The sequence below is a fragment of the Stylophora pistillata genome, chromosome 10, assembly GCF_964205215.1.
Source record: "Stylophora pistillata chromosome 10, jaStyPist1.2, whole genome shotgun sequence".
Taxonomy (NCBI): Eukaryota; Metazoa; Cnidaria; class Anthozoa; order Scleractinia; family Pocilloporidae; genus Stylophora; species Stylophora pistillata.
This window is the reverse complement of record NC_142528.1, coordinates 18,919,610-18,943,809: the sequence shown is the minus strand read 5'-3', so window position 1 is coordinate 18,943,809 and position 24,200 is coordinate 18,919,610. Positions and strand designations below refer to the sequence as shown.

The 24,200-nt window shown below is 40.7% G+C and overlaps 1 long non-coding RNA gene across 1 annotated transcript; it reads right to left on the bottom strand.

The window, feature by feature from the left end:
- Positions 1-1,850: 1,850 nt before the first annotated feature.
- Positions 1,851-23,147, bottom strand: LOC148722121 (uncharacterized). Its single transcript, XR_015992561.1, has 3 exons — positions 22,829-23,147; positions 6,839-6,948; positions 1,851-2,068 (listed from the first exon to the last, which is right to left on the bottom strand). It is a non-coding gene; the product is annotated as an uncharacterized LOC148722121 (long non-coding RNA).
- Positions 23,148-24,200: the final 1,053 nt, after the last annotated feature.

Genomic DNA, 24,200 nt, shown 5'->3' with positions numbered 1-24,200 from the left:
TTCTGCAATTTCTGCAGTTTGTCTCGTAGCGTTTTCCCACAGCTACCCCAAACAATGTCACAGTAATCAAAGTGAGGTTTTACTAAAGCTTGGTAGATGAGATGTAAGGTTGATGCTGGGATCAGGTGCCTAATTCGCTTTAGGGCCCCGATACCAGAGGCGATCTTTTTCGTTAGTTTTTCGATGTGACTATGCCAATCGAGTTTATCGTCTATTATTACACCAAGCGATTTTGTAGCTGAAACCTGGCTCACTTGAGTATTTTTCATTCTAATTGTTGGTGAAGCTGTGAGAGTATTCAGTCTCTGCCTCGACCCTATTAGCATGTCAGCCAGTCAGTCAGTCAGTCAACCAGTCAGTCATTTAGTAAGTCAGTCAACCGGTCAGTCAACTAGTCAGTCAACCAGTCAGTCAGGAAAACAGTCAGTCAACCACTTATTCAAAATGTCAGCGATCCAGTCAGTCACTGGTATGTTGGTCAGTAACGAGTCAGTCACTTAGTCTATTAACCAGTCAATTAGCTACTCAGCCACCAAGTCAGTGGGCACGTCAGTCCACCTACAGTCAACTATTTAGTAAGCAAATCAGTCAGCAAAACAGTCAGGCCGTAGCAAAGTCAGACGGCTAGCCAGTCCAATGGTGAGTCAGCCTATCAATCAACAAGTCAGTCAGCATGTCGGTGAGCCAGTCAGTCATTCAGGCTGTCAGTCAATCATTTAGTCAGCCACTAAGAGACAATTTAGTCATTTGAGCCGGTAGCGTCAATTAAGGCCGTTGGGTCACTGGAACGGATGCCCTTATTTGACTAAGTCATTTGGGGCAGTTTGTAACTGATTGGATAATCTTAGGCAATTCAGTCATTAATGGAGTTTGGTCATTGGAACTGATTGGCTCATTTGGGGAAGTTGGGTGACTGGAACTGATTAGTTCATTTGAATCAGATGGACTTAGTTAAATAATTCAAGGCAATTCAGTGGTCAACAAACCCATCAGTCAGTTAGCCAGTCAACAAGTCATGGTTAGCCAGTCAGTCAGCCAGTAAGTTACCAGTGGGTCAGTCAGCTAGTCAGTCGCCAGTCAGTAACCAGTCAGTAACCAGTCAGTAACCAGTCAGTAACCAGTCAGTAACCAGTCAGTAACCAGTCAGTAACCAGTCAGTAACCAGTCAGTAACCAGTCAGTAACCAGTCAGTAACCAGTCAGTAACCAGTCAGTAACCAGTCAGTAACCAGTCAGTAACCAGTCAGTAACCAGTCAGTAACCAGTCAGTAACCAGTCAGTAACCAGTCAGTAACCAGTCAGTAACCAGTCAGTAACCAGTCAGTAACCAGTCAGTAACCAGTCAGTAACCAGTCAGTAACCAGTCAGTAACCAGTCAGTAACCAGTCAGTAACCAGTCAGTAACCAGTCAGTAACCAGTCAGTAACCAGTCAGTAACCAGTCAGTAACCAGTCAGTAACCAGTCAGTAACCAGTCAGTAACCAGTGAGTAACCAGTGAGTAACCAGTCAGTAACCAGTCAGTAACCAGTCAGTAACCAGTCAGTCAATCAGAAAGTCATTCGACCAGTCAGTTAGTCGATAACGCAGTCAACCGGTCAGTCAGCCGGTCAGTTACCAGTCATACAGTCAGCCAGTCGGTCAGCCAGTCAGTCACTAGTCAGCCAGCACGTCAGTCAACGAGTCAGTCAAGCAGTCACCAACTTAGTCAGCCAGTCAGTAACGCTGTCTGTCAACCAGTAAGTCACCCTCTAAGTCAGCAAGTCAGTCAGTGAAAGAGTCAGCCTGCCAATCCATCAGTCAATCATGCAGTCAGGGGCGATTTACTCATTGGCGCCGGTTTTTGCAAAAAATATGTGCAAACAAGCAAAAGGCCCTTTTTATTAGTTTGTGTTGAAATCTGTAAGAAAACACGAAGTCCAGGTGAATTAAAATGTTTCAGCGAAATTTGGCCTAAAGTTCAAAAGCGCTGAGTCTTCTTAAGAGCGACTTTTTTTCCAACACAGCGTGACAGGTGGCACATTGACCGAAAAATGACCATCCTCATATTCCTAGAGCTTGCCTCTTCATCCTAGAAAATTCACGAAAAACTAAAGTGAGTGTTGGTAATTGCGAAATGGCGGAGATCAGTCCCCCGAGTAATGGCAAATCAGCTTTGCTCGTGAAATTCGCAAAAGAACTACGAGCGGGTATGTATTGAACAGATTTCTATAGGAATAGTCAAGGTATGGCGTAACTCTAACACGGGATCATTTAATTGAATTATGAGCTTACGGCACACTTTAAAGATCACCAATATTTCAAAATCGAAATATCGCATTTCGTATCAAACTTTCAATTATCACTTTCCCCATGCGGCATAACTCAGAATCGGTTCAGGTTAAGCTCATGATAAGTGGAGATAGTGTTGTTTTCGAGGATACAAAAATTAGTTAGGGGTTCCTCACATCCGCACAGAAATACCAGGGTGAAACTTTGTGAAAATCGCAACATCGTCATTTACGTCACGACATAATCCAATTAGGTACCCCGTGGTTAAATCCAGAATTGCAAGCACGTTTTAGAAGTTAGCACCGTGTTCGATCAGGAAATAAATACAGTAAGCTAACCTTGCATAGCTAACGACGGCAGATTGGTTTTAATCCCTGCTCTCGTTTCAAATTGTCATCCATTTCAGACTCTCTCCTTTAGTCGCTCATGGGCAAGAAACTACAAGCCTAAGATTTCTCTGACGTTTCAATACGTCTCCTAAGATCGAATTTCCCAGACCGGCAAGGAAGGGCTAAGCTTGCCACCGTTAACAGCTCTTGGCGCGGTATAAAAAGAGGCTGCCCTCAAGGGCCATGTCTCAGACCATTGTTGTGGAACACGTTTCAGAATGACTTCAGTTATAACATTAAAAACTGTGATTTATCTATGGATGCAAACGACCATCGAATATGTGCCTATCATCAGCTGATTCAAAACGTTGCTACTCTGTTAAACAACTTGGCTAAGATTGTATCCGACTGGTATAAAAATAATTTCCTGCAGGCAAACAAAGCCAAATTCTAGGCAATGTTTCTAGCGTCCAAAGCAAAGAATCGCAAGAGGCGCAGATTTGTCATTGACAATGAAGAAATTAAATGCACAAGTTCATTACCACTATTAGGAGTTCTTATAGATAATAAACTTAGTTTTGATGCACACATTCAACAAGTCTGTAAGAAAGAAAACTGCAAAATTGGTGTCCTCTTGAGGATGACGAGCCTAGTTAATCCCCAAACAGTTTCTTTCGAATCTATCAGCCTTTATTCATTTGTAGTAGGATAAAGGAGCATACGGAAAGCGATAAAAACTCGCATATTTTTAAGCATTTCAACACATCTCCTTCTTGTAAGAACAAATACTCCCTTTCTTGCTTTAGTATTCTGGATTCTATTAACAACTCAATTGATTTAAAACTCAAAGAAGCTTTTTATATAAATAAGACCAAACCTGAACTTAACAAACAATTACAGCATTATAACACTTTTCTATCGTTTTAGTTCACACCTTTGATGTTTGGTGTCACTTTGTAGTTAGTACCCGCTTTTGTATTACATCATACTGTAAATATTTTATTCATCTACTTGTATGCTATATAATTACTCACGTTCAGTTACTCATTGATTGAAGATGGCGTAAGCATGCCGAGACATGTCTCTCAAAAAAGTTGTGTATTTCTTACAATAATTACGAAATCATTATTCCTCCATGTGAATCGGATCCTTCTATTCAGGCTAATCAAAGAGCCTTAAATACTCTGATTTATTAAACATTTTATCATAATTGTATCCTTTTTTAATAAAGAGAGTGTTTGAAAGTTGAATAATAAGTATTTCTACTTGAAACGTACGATGCTTTATGGTTTCAAACAATTTCGCCTCATTTTATGTTAGAGTAGTCGTTTCTAAATATCCAAGATGGCGAAAGCAACACGGCAGATGCACGATGGCGCGCGGATATTAGTTAAGATATCTTGTCTTTTTAGCGATAGCATCTAACTTAACTATTGGCTGTGAATCTGTTATTATTTTCTTCTTCTATTTGGTGAGAGCTTTGTGAGAAAAGACATGAAGCAAAAATACTTCGGAATTTTACTCCTATACCTGGGTAAATTTTAGCGTTGGTGTGGAAAAAAGTCGTTAAAATGTAAGTTTAAAAACTCATCTGGAAGAAACCACTATATCGTTTTTATACAAAAAAAATACACCCTTAAAGAAAAGTTAACGCGCTTCTAAAGAATAGCGTCAGGCAGTTATCGTTTGTCTCTGTCAATTCTGTAGAGAGCAGTGACGTCACTTGATCACGTGATAACGCCTGTTCAGCTACTCATTGGACACTGTTATCATACATTAGATTAAACCTGATTGTAATTGTAGTTTTCAAAAGTGTATGATAACACTGGTACTGAAGTGCCAATTTTTGGGCCCTGGCCCATGGACTAAATACCAATGCCGTGCCTTCTAGAAGAGTTAGCCAGCCATGCTAAAGGAAAATCGCGCAAGCCTTATCGCAGGGTCATTAAGGCATCCTTTAGAACAATTTTCTAGCTTACCCTTTTTTTATTTTTTTTTTTTCAGGCTTTCGTCGCTAAAAATTATCATTTCGAAGAACTTTTCCAAATGTTGCAAAGAGCCGGTCTAGACAAACTGCCAAAATGGCACGCCACGTAGATCCGCATTTTCTTTAAATTTGTGGTCTGCTCAGAGACTTTTGTGGCAGCTTTCTTAATTACAGAGGCTGTGCAAAGGAAGAGAAATAGGCAGTTGCCGCAAAGAATGATTTCTGACCAACCAAGCGCCAGGGCCGTACTGAGGATTATTGGCCCGAAATCGTGGTAGCAAGGCGCGAGCTCAGCGAGGTCCGTACAAAAGCGACCGAGGACCAATATTTCCCAAAACAGCTCAAGCAAGCGATGTTATTAAGTATTCTAACATGGCGTTCGGGAAAAATTCTCTACTTTTAATTTTTCGGATTTTGGGAGCAAAAATAGACTGCTCATGAACCGCTTCCGAGGAAATGGTCCATCTGACAAAATCCAGACCAAGTAAGAAGGCTCGGATTTACCTCACGATTGCCCTGCTATATAGTACGTTGTTATAACCTTAAAGCTTGAGATATTTTCATCAATAGTTTATTTTCTCACTGAGCTTTTTGTTTGAAAATACCTGTCCTTGCAACTTTTTACCTCGTGCCTGCGTTTTTCTACTAGAAATTCATTCTAGACAAATTGATGATCATAGGGTTTGTTGTTGTCTTTTTTTATTCGTGTGGTCGTTAACTCAATCAAATTAGTTTTGCTTAGCGTACTAATTTTAGATGGTGACGTTCAAAAGGTGTTGAATCAGTGTCAGTGGCTAATGCTAACTTTCTTTATGGTTACATTATTTTTACCACTCACGGTTAAAGTTTGTCAATTTTTGCGCCTAGCGACTAATTTTTGCCGTTTTGCGGCTAACAGTTAACCCCGGTGGGATCCACAAAAATCTGGTACCTGGGGAGGGCATTTTAACATGATTTTGGCTCAGGAAGGCTGGAACCAATCTTTAAAAGTTAAAATTACTGAGGGGAGGCGAGGCGAGGCGATGTTGAAACTTTTAATTAATTTATTTATTTAAGGATTTGTATCAGGTACTGGAGCAGAAACAATAGGACATGGGTCCCCTACAAGGTTTAAGCTCAACAAACCCACCCATCTCACCCCAGGGGAGGACATCCATGGTACAGTAATCTTGTGCGTGGGAAATTAACGCCTCCTACACCTAACCCTGCAGGAGACGGGACCTCCATTTATTCGTCCCTATCCGAAAAGACTAGAATATCTAACCATTTCTTCATGTTATAGAAAGGTAGCATATTCTTCTCAATTATTTTAAGACCTCGAGTGTTGGTCCGCCGGGGTCGAACCCTCGACCTCCCGCACAACAGTCCAGCGCTCTATCCATTGGGCTAACCGGGAGACGGTTGATCAACGCATCACTTTTTTCTTCTAGCATAATACCTTCAGTACCCCTCCGTCAAACGTTGTCATCTGTTTGATAATTACCGAGCAAAACCGTGCCATAGTGTGTTCTATCACCCACGACTGAGTCTAATAATCTTCCGTTAAAAATAGGAGTTTTCAACGTGATGGGGGTGGGTCCTCCTACAGTTGTATCTCTGCTTTTCAATGAAACACTCTTCCAAGGTAACATATTCTATATTATCTAGTGAAGACGTTTATTAAAAGTGACTTTTGTGACCGAAAAACCGCAAGAAGGGACCAATAAAATATGTTTTTGTGATTGAAATTATTTCGACCTTGCGTGACAAACGCTTGAGTATGTTAAATCTACATTAGTATCAGATTGCCTGCCGTCTTCAGCGTCTTCGGCAGAAGACAAGAAAGAAAAACAGACGCCCTCCGCTAGCTTACGGAAAACGGTGTTATTATAAACAATTTCGCAATGGGAAATGGAGGACTTGAAACGAGAGCGAGGTTATGCAAGGTTAGCTCACTGTATTGAATTCCTGATCGAACACGTTGCGAACTTCTAAAATGTGCTCGTAACTCCGGATTTAAACACTGGGTGCCTAATTAGATTACGTTGTGACGTAAATACGATGTTGCGATTTTCACAAAGTTCAGCCTAGTTTTTCCGTGCGGATATGAAAAGCCCCAATCTAATTTTTATATGGGGAAAATGATAACTGAAAATTTGCTACAAAATGCGATATTTAGATTTTGAAATATTGGTAATTTTTAAACGCGTTCTGTGAGCTCAAAATGAAATGAAATGAGCTAACCATGAAATTAAGACATGAAAAGTTTTCTTACCTAGGTGGCATTATTGATAAACACAGTGGGTCCGATACCGATGTAAAAGTGAAAGTTGGCAGTGAGAGCATCCTTCTTCTTCTTCCAAAAGGAGAACATTTGGGCGTAGCCTAGCCGGAAGATCATCATCAAAATCAGGATCTTTAACACCATAGTTAAACCTTTCCTGCTGCAGATTGCGTTGAAATTTGTAAGAGAACAATAAAATCTAGCTTAAACGCAATGTTTTCAGTGAGATCTGGCCAAAAAGTAAAAATTGCTAAGTCTACCCTAAAACGCGCTAGTTTTGTATTTTTCCGGCTAAAAACGCTGCAAACAAGCCAAAACGCAATGTTCTTAGTTACATTAATATAGAATCTGTAAGAAAACACCGACGTGAGGCGGAAACACAAAGTTTTCAACGAAATTCAGCCGGAAGTGTACAAAAATAGCTCATTTGGATCAAAACACACTCTAATAGGGGTCAAAAACACGGTTTTGCAAAAAGTATGTGCAAACGAGCATAAACGCATATTTTTTTAATTATATTGCGTCGATATCTATAAGAAAACATGAAATCCAGGTGAAATGCAATGTTGTCGGCAAAATTTAGCCAAAGAGTGAAAAGCGCTAAGGTTGCCCCAAAACTAGCCTGCGAACAGGCTCCCGGCTTGGAGGAGCACAACGGCGCGAAGCAGAGGTTCGCAGGCTACCCTAAAACAAGCTCAAATCGGGCTCAAAAACGCGCTCTTGGAAAAGGTATCTGGAAACAAGTGAAAATGCACTTTTTTCATTGGATTGCGTTGAAATCTGTAAGAAAACACGAGATCTAGAGGAAACGCAATGTTTTTAGCGAAATCTTGCTGAAAAAGTAGAAAGTGGCTCAGAAAACACGGTTTTGCAACAAGTGCCTACAAACAAGAAAAAACGTATTTTTTTAATAGATAGATTTAGCAGAGCTCCAGTAAATGTATTTCTAGCCATTCACTCTATTAAATTGATCAGTTTATCAACTTATCTTTATCAGCACTGGCTGTCAAAGAGGTTATCTAGGGGACTAACGGACCAGTCTGTGTCGGGGAGGAGACGGAGGGACTGCTCCAACAAATTTCTCCAACGTGTCACCCTCCGCTGGTAAGCGTAGAAAATTTAAAAGAAGTCACTTTCAACTCGAGGTTATTTCTCTACTTCTCTCCTCTGTTATTTCTTCCTTGTCTTTCGACAATTCGCGTTTCGCTATTGATACACGGCGTCCTTTTGAGAGTTTTCTGTTATCTAATTTGGTAACCTCTGCTGTAACTATAGATAATGTCAGTGTCTGAAACATAATCTTGGAAACTCTAGCTACTGAGATAAAAAATTTATCTTGCACCTGTTTTTTTTCGCTGCCAAAGTTTGATTTAAACGAAGACAAGCTAGAACAAGATTAGTTTTCAAACTTAATGATTTAGAGAGACTTAGAATTCAATAATGAAGATGTTTGTCAACACCTAGAACAAATAACTGGATCTCATTTGTACATGTAAATTACAGAAATTAATTCATTGGGTTTTAAAGTTGTTATTGGCCTTAAAGGGGTTTTAAATGGTATCTCATGTCAGCCTATAGATGAATTTCCTGGAAGGTGGAATTGAAGCAACATTCTAATATGAAACACAGCAATAAACTGAAAAAAGTAATCATTTGACCACCTACTCAGACTTTAACCAGTTCACTAAGAAAAATGTTCACATGAAAGTTTTTGAAAAGGCTTGGATATTTGTTGGAATTGGATAACCCATGCAGCAACTCAGGTTATACATTAAATGCAAAGCTATGTTTTCCATTTTTCTGTAACGATGTCACTTGGACAGTCGTGTAATAAACCAGATTTAACTATAAAAAGAAACTACACTTTATTCAACCGCCATGACAATCGGAAAGCATGGCCCACACAAATATCCATGATCCTTTGCAATGTTCTAGAACTTCCGCTAGGACAACTTCCGGTAGGAATACTATCAAAAAATTACATCCCTTTCCTTCTATAGAGACAAACAAACAACCGCAAAAAAACATAAATAAATCTATCTGCATGAAAACTTTTCAATAAAACTTAGTAACATGAAACCGAATCTAACAGACTTCAACATAAGTCCAACGTGTCAACAGAGTTCAGTTCATAAAGTACATAGTCCCTGTACTTCTCCGGCATTCTGACAGTCCGTCTTGGTCTTGATGTCGCTATGTTCTCCTCCAGTGGAAGGGTATTGGAAGCGTCTTAAATAATGGCTTCTGTGGCTCCCGGTAATTCCCCTGGTGGGTTGTACCGCTTAACCAATGCACTCTTCCGCCTACATTCCATACCCTCTTTTGGACCTGACAGTCACCTCACTGTCTTCCTTAGTCTGCACTGTGTATTGCTCACTCTCGAAATTTGCTTCCAGCTTGCCAGAAGTTTTCATGTTCTTCAATAAAACTAGATCCCCAGGCGCTACAGGGCTTTCTGTAGCACCCCGCTTGTTGTCAACATGTTCCTTGTGGACCAACTTGTGATTCCAATCACGATCTCTGACCCCGTCGTCAAACAGGTTACCACCACACCTTAACTCTGGACGTTTTGTTTTCAACTCGCTGCCAAACATGAGGAACGCAGGAGTAACACCAGTGCTTGTTTGCGGTGTGGAACTATATGCTAACAGAAACTTCTGCAGCTCTTCACGCCAGTTCTTTCCCTCGACGTGAGCAACTTTCAAAGAATTAAGCAGAGTTTCGACATGTCCATTAGCCTGCGGCTAGAGTGGTGGAGATGTCAAGTGTTCGATTCCGTGATCAGAGAGAAACTTCTCGAACTCCTCACAGCAAAACTGGGGACAGTTGTCAGATTTGAGAGTAAATGGAAATCTATATCTGGAGAATATCTGTGTCAGTACATCCACCACTCTCTTAGCTGCTGTTGAGCGCATGATCGCTACCTCGTAGAATCTACTGTAATAGTCTACGACTACGAGCAAACTTTCTCTAGTGGGAAGGGGGCCCAAGAAGTCTATGGCGATGTCTTGCCAGGGTCCAGTAGGCGGCTTTACTCTTTTCATGGGCTCAGGAACTTGAAATTCACCTACGACTTGGCATCCATGACAAGACTTACACATCCGCTCTGCGTCTGAGTCAATCTTTGGCCACCAAACCTGTCCTTAAGCGTGCCTTCATTTTAACGATGCCTTGATGTCCCTCGTGGGCAAGACACAAGACTTCTCCCCGTAAAGCCTTCGGAACAACAATTCTTGTACCACGCAAAACAAGTTTGCCCAACACACACAATTCATCCTTGACACACACATAAGCTGTCATCTTACATTGAGACCAGTCCCCACCTAAAATGTACTGTCTCAGGCTCGCAAGTTCTGGGTCACTATCAGAAACCAATTCGATTTGTTTCGCTGTCAGAGCAACAGGTAAACTTTCCTCAGCAACTGCCTTGACAAAGTCAAATTCCTCCCCACTTGAGTCTTTAGGTTCACATTGACTGAGTCTTGAGAGAGAGTCTGCAATGTTCACTTTGCCAGTCCGATAAACCAGTCTGAAGTCATACCCCTGGAGTCTCAGAACCCATCGTTCAATGCGTGCTGATGGTTTGGAAAGCTTGCCAAAAATACAGTCCAGTGGCTTGTGATCAGTTTCAAGTTCAAATTTCCGCCCGAACACATAAATTTTGAACCTCTCACAAGCCCATACTAGCGTAAGGGCCTGCTTCTCGGTCTGGCTGTATCTCCGTTTCACTTCGGTGAGGTTCCTGGACGCGTATGAGATTGCTCGCCACTCTCCGTCTTAAAGTTGAGTCAGCACCACACCCAAACCCTGTGGACCTGCATCGGCAATAATACGCAAGAGAAACTTCTCGAACAAGAAGAGCGCTAATTATGGGGAACGGACGTGCTTCATATTGCTGCTTGATTTTCTTTATTTTTTTCACAGTTCTTTATATTATTGCAATTCAAAAACGACATATGGATTACCTAAACATTTTCTCTTTGGATTATATTTGCAAGAATCATTGTTTGTATCCTAACAAGTGGATTTCTGCTGTATTACTACCTTGGTATTCAACATCTAATCGACCTCGCTTTGTTTGTCTACGACCTAAAGGTTACAACGCATCCAAAGTCAAATACTACGCTAACTCAACTGCCACCTTCAACCAAGCTCGTCTTACTTTAAGTGGTGACATTGCTTCTAACCCTGGTCCTGAAATAAGTTTCTTATCGTCACAATTTTACTTTGGAGCAATTTCTCAACCGATGGAAGATTTAATTATTCAAAACGAAGATTCTCAATATCATTACATTCCAAGCATTGTTTCTAGCATCGACGACCATCAAAGAAAATTTACTCAAGAAACATCAACAATGTAATCTCTATGACACGCGTTTGCCATCTACCGAGAGCCAAATCCACCAGTAATTTTGCTCTCCTCAATGCACGTTCGATTGCTAAAAAATCAACTAATTTATGCGATTTGGTCATCTCCCACCATTTAGACATCCTGGCCATAACAGAGACTTGGCTTAAAGGAACCGAGGATGACAACCATGTTATTACTGACATCAACAACATTCTTCCGCATTTTAAACTCAACCACATACCAAGAAGGAATCGTAAGGGTGGCGGAGTCGCTTTGTTGATACGAGATGGTTATACCGTACTGCAAAATTCCATTATGAACACAAGCTCATTTGAGTACTTAGATGTGACCATATCCAACAAAAGTGAGACATTCCGTTTAATTGTTCTCTATAGCCCTCCTCTGTGCAAAAAGAACAACACTGGAAATAGCTTTTTGCAAGAATTCTCATCTTTTCTTGAAGAACTTACATTATCAAGGCAGCCCATTGTAATTGCCGGTGATTTTAACTACCATCTTGATGATCTATCAAATCCTGAAGCTGCCTCCTTTCTAAATCTCCTTGAGTCCACTGATCTAATTCAAAATGTATCTGGATCCACTCATCGCCTGGGCCACACATTGGACTTAATATTATCCCGTGAAGAGAATAATGTTATAACGGACGTTCGCATTCTATCAGCCGACAATATTTCAGATCATAATTTGGTTACTTGTAAGGTGACATGTACAAAACCGAAACCTTCTACACTACATGTTAAACACAGAAACACCAAAAGGCTTGATTTAGCTAGTATGATCAAAGACATCGAAGAATCTAATCTCATTACTAATCTAAAGTCTTGTGTAACTGAGCTGACTACACAATATAATACTAATCTCTTCTATCTTTGATCAACATGCTCCTGTGAACGAGAGATGAGTCACTCTGCGACCGCATTCTCCTTGGTATACCGATGAACTTCGTAAGGCTAAGCAAGACAAACTTCGTCATTAAAGAAGATATATTTCATCTGGTCTTCAAATTCACCACGAAATATTTATTGATTCCTGCAAACACTACAATGATCTTCTAACATCGACAAAGACAAACTATTATCTGACTCTGATCAGCTCCTCTGACCAATCACAACTATTCAAGATGGTATCTCGCCTATTCTTATCAAAGAACATTGCTGCACTCCCTAATAATGATTCACTGGATACATTGACCGAGACGTTTAACGATTTTTTTATCAAAAAAATCGAGAAAATAAGATCGGATTTGGACTCCCATACTGCCCAAGCACCCGACATCAACGTCAATTATCCAGTCACCTCGTCGTTCCAAACTTTTCAACCTGTATCTGCTGATATTGTTCACAAACTTATCGTTCAATCTCCAACTAAATCTTGACAACTGGATCCCATCTCAAGACGAATCCTAAAGTCAATTCCACACTTGACGCCAATTATAACCAAGATTATCAACGCCTCCATGGCTAACGGAGAATTTCCTGATCAGTTAAAACAATCCATGGTACGTCCATCCTTAAAGAAGCCTTCATTGGACCCGAACTGTCTCTCAAATTACAGACCGATTGCAAATCTATCTTTTCTCTCGAAAACAATCGAAAGGGTGGTCGCAAATCAAATATACAAATATATGGCTTAGAACCAGTTATTTCCAGCGATGCAGTCAGCATACCGCAAGTACTACTCAACTGAAACTGCTTTACTAAAAGTCTCAAATGACATCTTAAGAGCTGTAGATAAAAAAAGAAGTAGTACTTGTTTTGCTAGACCTTTCCGCTGCGTTCGACACGATCGACCACAACATATTACTTGAAAGAATGGAGAAACGTTTCGGATTTGGAGGTATCGCACTAAAATGGTTCAAATCATACCTAGAACATCGTGTTCAGTCAGTGAAGATCAAACACTCTATCTCTAAGCCTCGACATATCTCCTACGGCGTACCGCAGGGATCAGTACCTGGTCCACTACCCTTTCTAATGTATACCTCGCCTACAGAAGACATTGTTGCTGAACATGGCCTAAACTGTGATATATGCTGATGATTCCCAACTGTAAATGAAGATAAACTCCTCCGACAGAATGCTGGGTATGGAAAGATTGAAATCATGTGTTAATGCAATCATGGAGTGGGCCAGGAAAAACAGATTGCAGTGCAACCCTTCAAATACAGAAATCATTCATTTCCTCTCACGCTTCTCAAAAAATCCTCCTTTCTGTAATATCAATATTGGAGATGATATATTTAATTTATCTAATACTGTCCGAGACCTAGGCGCCATGCTTGATTCTGTGATGAACTTACGCTCGCGTATAAATTCCATCTGTAAATCGTCGTCTCAAGCAATCAGAAATATTGGTCGCGTTCGTAAATACCTCTCGACGCAGCAAAATGAAAGATTGATACACGCCTTCATCTCATCGAGACTTGATTACTGTAATAGCCTATTGTACGGTCTACCGATTTGTGACATCGAAAAATTCGAATGGATCCAAAACACAGCTGCCCACTTGTTAGTCGGTGCTAAATCAAGAGACAGTATAACACCTATACTTATGAAACTTCATTGGCTCCCGGTCACAAAACGAATTCAATTCAAGATACTGTTGATAACATACAAAGCACTAAATGACATGGCTCCAACCTATCTTGTTGAGCTTCTTAGTCGATATATTCCTGAACGAAACCTCCGTTCATCAAACATGAGTCTACTTGAGGTCCCAACAATTCGAACTAAAACATATGGGCAAAGAGCATTCTCCTACGCTGCACCGTATTTGTGGAATCAACTACCTGAATGCATAAAAACGCCGAATCTGTTGACTTTTTTAAACGCTTATTGAAAACTTATCTTTTCAAAAATTAAGCCACCAGATTTTTTTTGATATTGTATGTTGTCAAATATATGTATAACACGTAATAATTCATTAGTTTAGATAGAGTAGCGAAAATTGCATGTATAGGATTTTTATTGAAATTTTATTAATTGTAATTGTAATGTGCATAGAGTTCAATTTTAATGTGCTATATAAGAACTTATTATTAAATTAAATTACGCGTGTTACAGTCTCCCCTGAAATACGCAAGCGAAGTGGCCTGTGCAACAAGCTGTTTCAACTTCTGGAAGGACTTTTCCTGTGCTTCACCCCAAATGAAAGGCGCATTCTTCTTCAGGAGGCTCCTGAGTGGTTCTGCTTCTTGCACGAAGTTGGGAAGAAACTTTTCAGAATACTGTACAAGTTAAACAAATGATCTGACCTGTGAAGCATCTTGTGGAGGGCTTGCGTTCAAGATGGCAGCTACTTTCTTTTCACTGGGTGCAACACCTTGCCTACTTAGGTCGTGACCGAAGAATGTCAGCTTGGGAAGACGAAACTGGCATTTGTCCCCATTCAAAGTCAGTCCATTCTCTTTCAATCGGGTCAGTACGGCATGTAAATTCCTGTCGCGTTCCTTTATGCCACAACCATGCACAATCAAATCATCTGCCATATTAGCTACTCTCTCGCTAACATGCAGAACATCCGCCACAACTTGCTGGTACTCTTCAGGCGCCGATGTTACCCCAAACATCAAACGTCTGTACCTGTACAAACCACGGTGTGAAACAAACGTTGTGATTTCGCGTGATCTTTTATCAAGTTCCACCTGGTGGAAACCCCCCTTGAGGTCGAGCTTTGAGAAAACAGTTGAGCCATTAAGGTCATACAAGACTTCCTCAATTGTCGGGATAGGCTGTCTTTCCCTCTCTCTTGCTGAATTCGCCCTACGCATGTCTCCGCAAATCCGAATGTCACCATCTGTCATCGGGACAACAACCAACGGCCACACCCACTCAGTTGGGTTGTGTGACACCTCCTCGATGATATCTTTTCCTAACAGCTCATCCAACTTCTCGTCAACCTTGTCTCTTAACCCAAATGGCAGTCTCCGTACGGGTTGTGCAACAGGCTTGACATTGTCTTTTATATGTAATTTCAGCTGGAAATCCTTCAGTTTCCCCTGTAAAAACCTCTCTGTACTTCTTACGGATGTCGGCATCACTTCTTTCAGTAGTTAATGAGCACAGATCTGGACCGACCCTTAATACACCCAACTTCTCTGCAGTGCTCTTTCCGAGTAGAGGTCTCCCTAGACCTTTACCCACTGTGAATTCATCGACACAACTGATGCCACTAATTTTCGCATGCAATCTCAGACACAAATGTCCCACTCACCTTAATAGGATCTTTCTGCCAATAAACAAACAACTTTTTGCTTGATTTCTTGGATTCACACTGAACACTCTTCTTCTTCAGAATTTCCCAGGTTGCTTGGTCGATCACATTGCTTCACGCGCCAGAGTCAATAAGTACCCCGGGTAACATCACTCCTCCAATCTTCAAATCTACTTCACTACCACTTGTAGGCTGACCAACTCCAACTGCAAATGCATAATAATCTTTTTGGCCAGTGGCTGAATCCTCAGATAGCTGGTAAGCTCTACCCCGTGTATTATTCCTTCGCTCGTCATCTCTTGCGAAAAGCTTGCGTCCCTTTGTTTTACAACAGACTGCAAAATGTCTAATCTCGCCGCATGCATTACATTTCTTGCCACGGGTAGAACAATTCGGGTCGCGAGCCATATGGTCAGTGTAATTACAGCGAAACAGCCTCTCACTTTTGTCTCCTGAGAACCACCAGACGGTTTACCGGGCTTATACCCTCTGCCACTACCTTGTGCCGTCCTTTTTCCTTGGCAATGAGGTTGGCCGGAAACAGCATTTACCTGACTCGATGATTGATCCATAGCCTTGACCTGCATGTTCACTGCTTCCTGCACACGAGCCAAATCTTGTAAATCTTTCGGAGTAGCATTTGCTTTCTCAAGGAACTTACGGCGAAGACTGGAATCCTTTCATTTCTCAATAAGTTGACCTCCTATCGCCTCATCGACATTTTCAAACTCGCAGGAGATCGCTTTCTGCCTCAACCGACAAACAAACTGATCCACAGATCACTTCACTCCTCATCCACTGATGCATTAACCGCCTTGAGATGGCTAAATCTTGAAGAACGTATGAAATGCCATCGATGTATATATGCATACAAGTGTATTAATGGCGAAATTAATCATTCTTTGGACATTGTAAGAAAGAGTGATATGCACTCCTACAATACGCGCAATAACGATACTATAAAGCTCCCCAGAATCAAATACAATTGGGGAAAATATCGTTCGCGGTATCACTGTTTCAAAGACTTTAAGGAGTTAGAGAGAACTGTAAGAAACTCAGTAAGTTTGCCAATTTTTAAGACGTGTCTTTTTTCTTCTTTTTATACTTAAGTATTTTTTAAATTAATTTTTGCAGTGTATATGTTGTAATCATTTTTATATTTCGATTTTAGCTCAAATTTCTATATTTTAATTATATTTTTATATAATACACATCTAGTATTTAGGACCTCTATGTAAACCACTATTGTGATGGAGCTCCTAATAAAAGACTTATTATTATTATTCAACTGTGGTGGGAAATAGTTATCCAACAACTCCATACTATCAGCAAACGGCTTGATATCAGCACCGGTCAATAACGTGTAATAAAGCTCCTGTAAACTCAACCCTCCAGTATGTAACAGCTATGCAGTTTTCTGTGCATCCTTCGTAATACCTTTTGCCACTAAATACAGATTAAACGAGCGTTTCCACAACTTCCAGCGAGCTGCAAGTGTGTTCGGATCTTCCTTTGGATTGAATGGAGAAAGGCTGGCCACATGAATAAGAGGAACAAACGTCGCAGCTGGCGAAGCTTGTGAACTTGAAGTTGTACTCTAACTGGTTCCACTGTCCACCATCGTCTGAGAAAATGCGAAGACTTTGCGCACAAATGACTTCCAAAATATCCACTACCTCACAAAACGAATCCCATCCTCGCCGCCAATGTAACGATGTCACTTGGATGGTCGTGTAATAAACCAGATTTAACTATAAAAAGAAACTACACTTTATTCAAATACCATGACAACCGGAAAGCATGGCCCACACAAGTATCCATGATCCTTTGCAATGTTCCAGCACTTCCGCTAGGACAACTTCCGATAGGAATACTATCAAAACATTACATTTTCCACTTATGCTGTAACAAGCTGGCAAATCTTTGTGGTATATATTTCAACCCAACCATTTTCTTCATGTGTGCCCCTAAAATTGAAGGGGTGAAGGCAGTAAAAACATGAATTAAAGAGGGGGGTGCCCATTAATTTCAGTTGTAATTGTGGATAAGGCCTGAAAAAAAATTCAGGCCCGTACAGGATTGAAACCCATGACCTCTGCGATACCAGTGCAGTGCTCTACTAACTGTGCTAACAAGCTAACTGGGAGCTGGTCATTATGTTGGTTCATATTTCAGAGACTGCAGTACACATATATGATTTTCATATATTCAAAATTCATTGCGACACGAGTGCAGTGCTCTACCAACCGAACTAACAAGCCAACTGGGAGCAAGTCATTTTTTTGGTCTTATTTTCACCTACTAGATAAGCAGGGTTATTGCCGCGAGGAACACTTCCATACATTTCATGAAGCCACATTACACATATGAGATTTTCCTACATTCAAAATCAAAACCTCCTGTTTTATGAGAAAAACATCTGTGAAGCTATAATTGCAACTACCTATCCATGTAAGCAAACCACATTGAAACATAAGATATGAATAAATTTAATCTGATTATCTCACCAAGTTTAAATGTAGAATCCAAGGTCTTATAAACTTGCTTTTAAATGGGAAAAGCCTCACTGTGTTTTTCCTGCCACTATCACTCTAATTGTCCCAACTCAATCACAAAAAAACTTCAGCAGTAAGAATTATGAGAAGATTTAAATTCACTTCCTTATCTCTGACAGCTTAGAAATTTAACACCAAGGCTACCAGTAGCAGGTTTTCCCATTTTAAGTGTTTCACAACAGCTATTCATTATTTCATACATGTATTTGAAAGCATTTTAATCACTACAATATAAATCATTTGCCCAGTTTAAGACACAGTCCTATGGATGAGAAAGATGGCAAATAAGTAAAACTGTATCATACTTCAGTCAAGGTGCTCTTCTGTAGTATAGAATTTCAAACTAATTGAAGTAAAGTTGACTTTGTAATTCGGGTTTTAAAAATAGAAATGTGTAATACCTCTTTACGAGGACGTAGCAGCAATGCCATTTTAAAACTTTCAGAGGGGAAATACCAAAAACCTTAAAGATGGAATTTACTTAAAATGGAGCTGCTAAAATATAGCATATCTTTTTAATGAGACTTTAATCATTGGCTAGAACACAGATATACAAAGGAGGCTTTGTAAAGATCCAGGGCAATAATATTGCAGATTTGGGAGAATCATACTATATCAAGAGTGACACTTGTTCACATGAGTTTACTTTGAAAAGAGAACCCTGCAACACCTCAGTTTTATCTTCACACACTCGAATTAAAACAAAATTTAATTATTTGTAAGCAGTTTAAGAAGTAAATTAAATTTTAAAGTTTAAATCAAAAGAAACTCATTAAAATAAAATAGAGCAGAAGCATACCGTATTTCTTCACCTATAAGCCGAGCGATTTTTTCAGTTTTCGACCCAAAATTTTGGGAGATTTTTCACGGAGAACGGGGTTCGGCTTATAGCCGAGGGTTTTACATTTTAAAAATATACAGTTGCTGAATAACTTTACCCCCCCGGCTTGTAGTCAAGTTAGCAATGAAGCAGAAGTAATAAAACACAACAAAAATAACTTCTGAATATTGGTTATTCACTTTTATGAAATTGGTGGCTCCTAAAGGAGCCGTTTGACGGATACGTGCAAGGGCTTTCAACCCAATGGTTTACTCGCCATCCGTTTCGTTTTCGCTGTCTGTGTCGAACTCGTTCTCTTCTATGTATTCATCATCTACTTCTGGGGTTTCCTCAGAGTAGACCACGTCGTCCTCTGTTCCGTCCAAGGCATTGGAAATACCGCAGGTCTTGAAGGATTTGACAACCATCTCTTCGGGTATCTCTGCCCATGCTTCCTTGATCCACCTGAGGACAAGATTTCTGCTTGGCGCCTTCTTCTTCCCAGCTGGGGTAAACTCAAATGGCCCAGATGTCATCCACGCCAAGTACTTTCGGCGCACATTATCTTTAAATGGCTTGTTTAGGCACTTATCCAAGGGCTGTACAACCGGGGTTAGGCCACCAGGGATAACTGCGACGTCAATGTTTCGCTGCTTCAGGTCATCTTTCACGGAATCGGTCAAGTGAGCTCGGAATGAGTCCCACACCAAAAGGGAACGCTCGGCACGGGGCAAACTCTGTCGAATCCATTCTCGGATGCCCTGTTCATCCATCCACCCTTTCTTATGGAAGGAAACACGAAGAGGATGCGGCACAACCAGATCTCTCGGTGTACGGACGCCTTTGAAGATGACTTTCGGTGGCACCTTTGCTCCATCGGCAGCAACAGCAAGAACGACGGTGAAGCTCCGCTTTTCCGCTCCGCAAGATTTTACTGGCACTGTTCGGCTTCCACTGAATTCCAGTGTTCGGTTCGATGGCAGCTCAAAACGCATGGGTGTCTCATCCATGTTGTAGATGCGGGATAAAGGGTAGTCGGCGCGTCTTCTTGCTGCAATGACGAAGCGATGAAAGCACACAATGTTCTCTTCGAGATCGGCGGGCAATCGCTGGGCCAGAGTTGTTTTGGTTCGCATGCTGACCGAGTGGCGTCGTTTCCATTTCTCGTACCATCCACGGGAAGCTTTGAAAGCAGGATCATCGGAGAGCTCTTTAGCTTTAAGGCGAAGGATCAATCCACTCACCGCAATACCTACGAAAAATAAAATAACAATCTTATTTTGCTGCGAGATAACCGTAGATTCGTGACTGCAGCACTCTTTTCGTGACATGTTATGAAATTGTCATGACAACAACATATTTCTGACCAATCAAAGTCTCTGTTTCCCACGCACTGAAAGACGATATCATTCAACTCTTCAAAAACTCTTAAAATTTTAGACAGAAAAGTAAATACCAACCTTGTTCTCTTTGCTGTGAAAACCACTCCATCACTTGCTGGTCTAGTTCGGGATATTTCGGAGTGAAACGGCCCATCGTCGCACGTTTTGCAGACATCTTCAGCTCTCCGGAAAGAATAGTCGCCTGGTCTCTTCTCCAGCGTCGTACCATGGACTCGCTTAGTCCATATTCTCGAGCGATTTCCGAGTTGTTTTCTACCGCTTCAGCTTCCGCGATAACTTTTATCTTGAAAGCCATACTATACGAGGAACGGCGTGCTTTAGGCATGATGATAAAAAGTGACAGCGACGAAAGGTATACTCGATAGATTGATACTTTGAAACGTTTAACTGAGATTATTATTGTTGTTGTGGTTAATCTGTTGTCGCGTGGTAGTATTTATACAGTTCGTTGGATCAATTGATATTCATATCTCTTGATTGGTTCGCTTTTTTTCTTTTGTGTTTATTGTAATTCATTAGGTTTTGTGTTTAGTGAGTCAATTTCTTATGTTTTCCGTGAGGTTCGCTTGCTCAAATGGCCAGTTACAATCAATAATTTCGCTCTCGGCTTATAGCCGATGGTTTTACCTTTTTTTTTGGGCAGCTTGAGTGTAGCGTAAAGACCCTGAAAGTCAGGGTCTCGGCTTATAGCCGAGATCGGCTTATAGGTGAAGAAATACGGTATTACCTAAATTTATCTGCCTAGAATCGTACGAAACGTTTGAAATGTGCCTCATTTGTGGTGCAGATATGAATCACTTATTCAAATTGCAAGGGTGAAACTCAATGAATTCAAAGTAAAATATTCAAGCAGGTTATGGACATGGTTCGCAAACTGCAAACTGATAATGTGAAAACATTTTGCTGGCATCAGAGAATGGCAAATTCACGGAAACGAAACTGCCAAAGAAAAGTCTTTCACTCAAAAGGGTCAGAAAACAAAGAGAACACATGGGTCATATGGTGGCACGCTACCAGTCCGTCACAAAAATCCATCAAGTCAAAAAGCAACAACTTCGAATGATGTGTTAGAGTCTAAACCAATCCCTCCCTCACCCTCCACAAAGAATACTCAGGGTTTCCACGGGTTTAGGGGTTGTACATAGGTATGTCATGTTTTGTAGAAGAAGAACGCGGCTTAATGAAAATGAAAAAAACTTTTTGGAAGTCAATGTGCAAAAAGGAGTGGTATGAAAGCTTAAATTCAACAATGGCTAAATTAACTGTTACAACCAACCAAAACAAACCGGTTGTCATAGATGACACATCAGCAGACCCAAAACAGTGGGTAACCTTTAGTGACAACACCAATGGCATTAATGTCAGGCTATATGAAGCAAGCAAATCAAACATTTATAACAGCAAAGGTTGGCTGACGGATTCTGGAATCCATGCTGCTCAACAGCTTCTGAAAATACAATTTCCACATATTGACGGCCTTAATGACTCAGATATCATCAAAGCTGATCTGGTGACACCTGCAATATCAGAATTTATCCAAATTGTAAACACTGGTATGTACTGGATTTGCTTACTAGGTACACTGGAATACCCAAGTGGTTTTGTTAAGCTGTATTTAGTAGGCCTACTACTACAGCAATTTTGACTGCTTCTCAAATGTTGTTTCACACAGTTGTAGAAGTCACTGTATCAAACCAGAAAGTGCAACAACAAAAAGGGAACAGTGACTGTGGGTTTTTTGCAATTGCTTTTGCCACTACTCTCTGCTTTGGTAGAGATCCTGTGGAAATGAAGTATGATCAGCCCCTTCTTAGAGTGCACTACATCAAATGTTTGGAGTCTCTCAAGATGACTCCATTTCCAACCCCAGATAAGAGGGTACCTATGCTTAAATCAGTGTCAAAAGCCGTTGGGCCAATCTACTGCACATGCAAAACGCCAGATGATGGTGAACACTACATGGAGTGCTACATGTACCATGAATGGTTCCACCCAGAGTGTGTCAAGGGACCAGCATGAGCCATTAACTCAAAGAGATCATGGAAATGTCACACATACAAGTCCAGTAATCCATAAAGTCTACTTAACAGTTTATCATCAAAAAGCACAATTGCAACAAGTACAGGCATGAATTAGCTGCACACCTCGTTTACAATCCATTTGGATCCAGTTTATACAGAACAGATGCATTGTCCCCTGCAATTGTCATACACATTAGTTCCTGCTTTTCAATTTTAATTTTTTTTAACCCTGCAGAATTACACATAAATCAAAACATAGTACATAAATCATAAATCATAAATCATAAATCAATACATAGTACAAGCAGAAAGGTGAAAAATAGGGATTGGAGATATTGTCTGATTTAACACCAAATTCTCTTCTAAGGTGCAGGATTACAAAAAAATAATAATAATAATAATAACAAAGAAAAAAGTAGCACATTTGTTATGTGCCTCATTCATTTATTCACTTAATTATCGCACAGATAGCCCAAGCTCTCTCACAGGCTCTTTCACAGTGAATAATTAAAGAGTTTGTATAGTGGTTTAGTTGGACTTGCTTTTGAGCTCCGTAAATGTAAAGTTGTGTGAAATAATCAAAGAAATAAAGTCTTACCTTCATAGAGAGTATTCTGTGTTGTTCTCCTCGCGATTTGAAACCGTTTTGATGTGTTTTAGCTTGACGCCCTAAATTACCGTGCATAAAATACGGTAAGGTCGGAAACTTCTGTTGACACATGCTCGCCAAAATCGCTCGAAAACAACACTTAAATACTTTCCCTCGAATCAAAACTCGGCAGCACGAAAGCCAAATAGTTTCCCTATAAGTTCACCGAAAAACATCCCACAAAAGTCGGTTTGTCGAGCAACCAATCCAGCGAGAATTTCAAATTAACGGCCGCTCTGAATTCTTCTAATGCGTGGAAGGAGCTTCTTGTGCAGCTCAGAGACCGTTAATGCGCGGTCAACCTGGACCCTTGTCAAATCTCTCTCGACGGGTCCTCCATATAGTCTTCTAACACCAACTCTTCACACCTACTAAGGTACCCCGGGTAAACTCATCGACTTGACTAGATCGTCGATACTTGTTAACTACTCGGTTATGTAAAAAAAGTTCTTTATTCGGCACACACTAATCCAAGTAATAATAAAATGTAGAGCCAAAATTCACGAGTTTTATACCTGCTAGCATTTTGCATATATTACGGTCACGCTACGATGTACACTGATTAGCAACGATTTCTATTGTGATAAATCGTAAATGGCGGCGTGAATAAATGGCGCAAGTGAATTGCTGACTATGCAACAGTACTGTCCATCTTCACTGTTTTCAATGGATTTTTACAAATATCCTCTTACCCGTGGTACCTTAGTATGTGTGAAGAGTTGGTGTTAGAAGACTATGGGGAGGACTCGTTGAGAGAGATTTGACTAGGGTCCCAGTTGACCGCGCATTAACGGTCTCTCAGCTGCACAAGAAGTTCCTCATCATCATCATCATCATCATTATGTTTATTTGTTCAAGCAGGTTGAATTTATTGGCAACTGTATAAGCTGATGTGGACCTGCTGTTTTCCCACCCAACCCACCCCAGGGGAGGACCTCCAGCCCACAGTAATCTCGTGCGTGGGAAAATAACGTCTCTTACTCCTTACCCTTTAAGAGACGGGACCTCCGGCTTTACGGCCTATCCGAGAACACGAAACAATGTGAGTGGAGCGTCTTGCTTAAGGACTCAACGTTAAGCCCCAGCCAGGACTTGAACCCGGGCCGTTTAACCCAGAGTCCAGCGCACTGACCACTGGATCACTCACGCCTCACACGGATTAGAAGAATTCACAGTTTGTATAGTGGACTACTCACGCTCCACGCATTAGAAGAATTCAGAACGGCCGTTAATTTGAAATTCTCGCTGGATTGGTTGCTCGACAAACCGACTATTGTGGGATGTTTTTCGGTGAACTTATAGGGAAACTATTTGGCTCTCG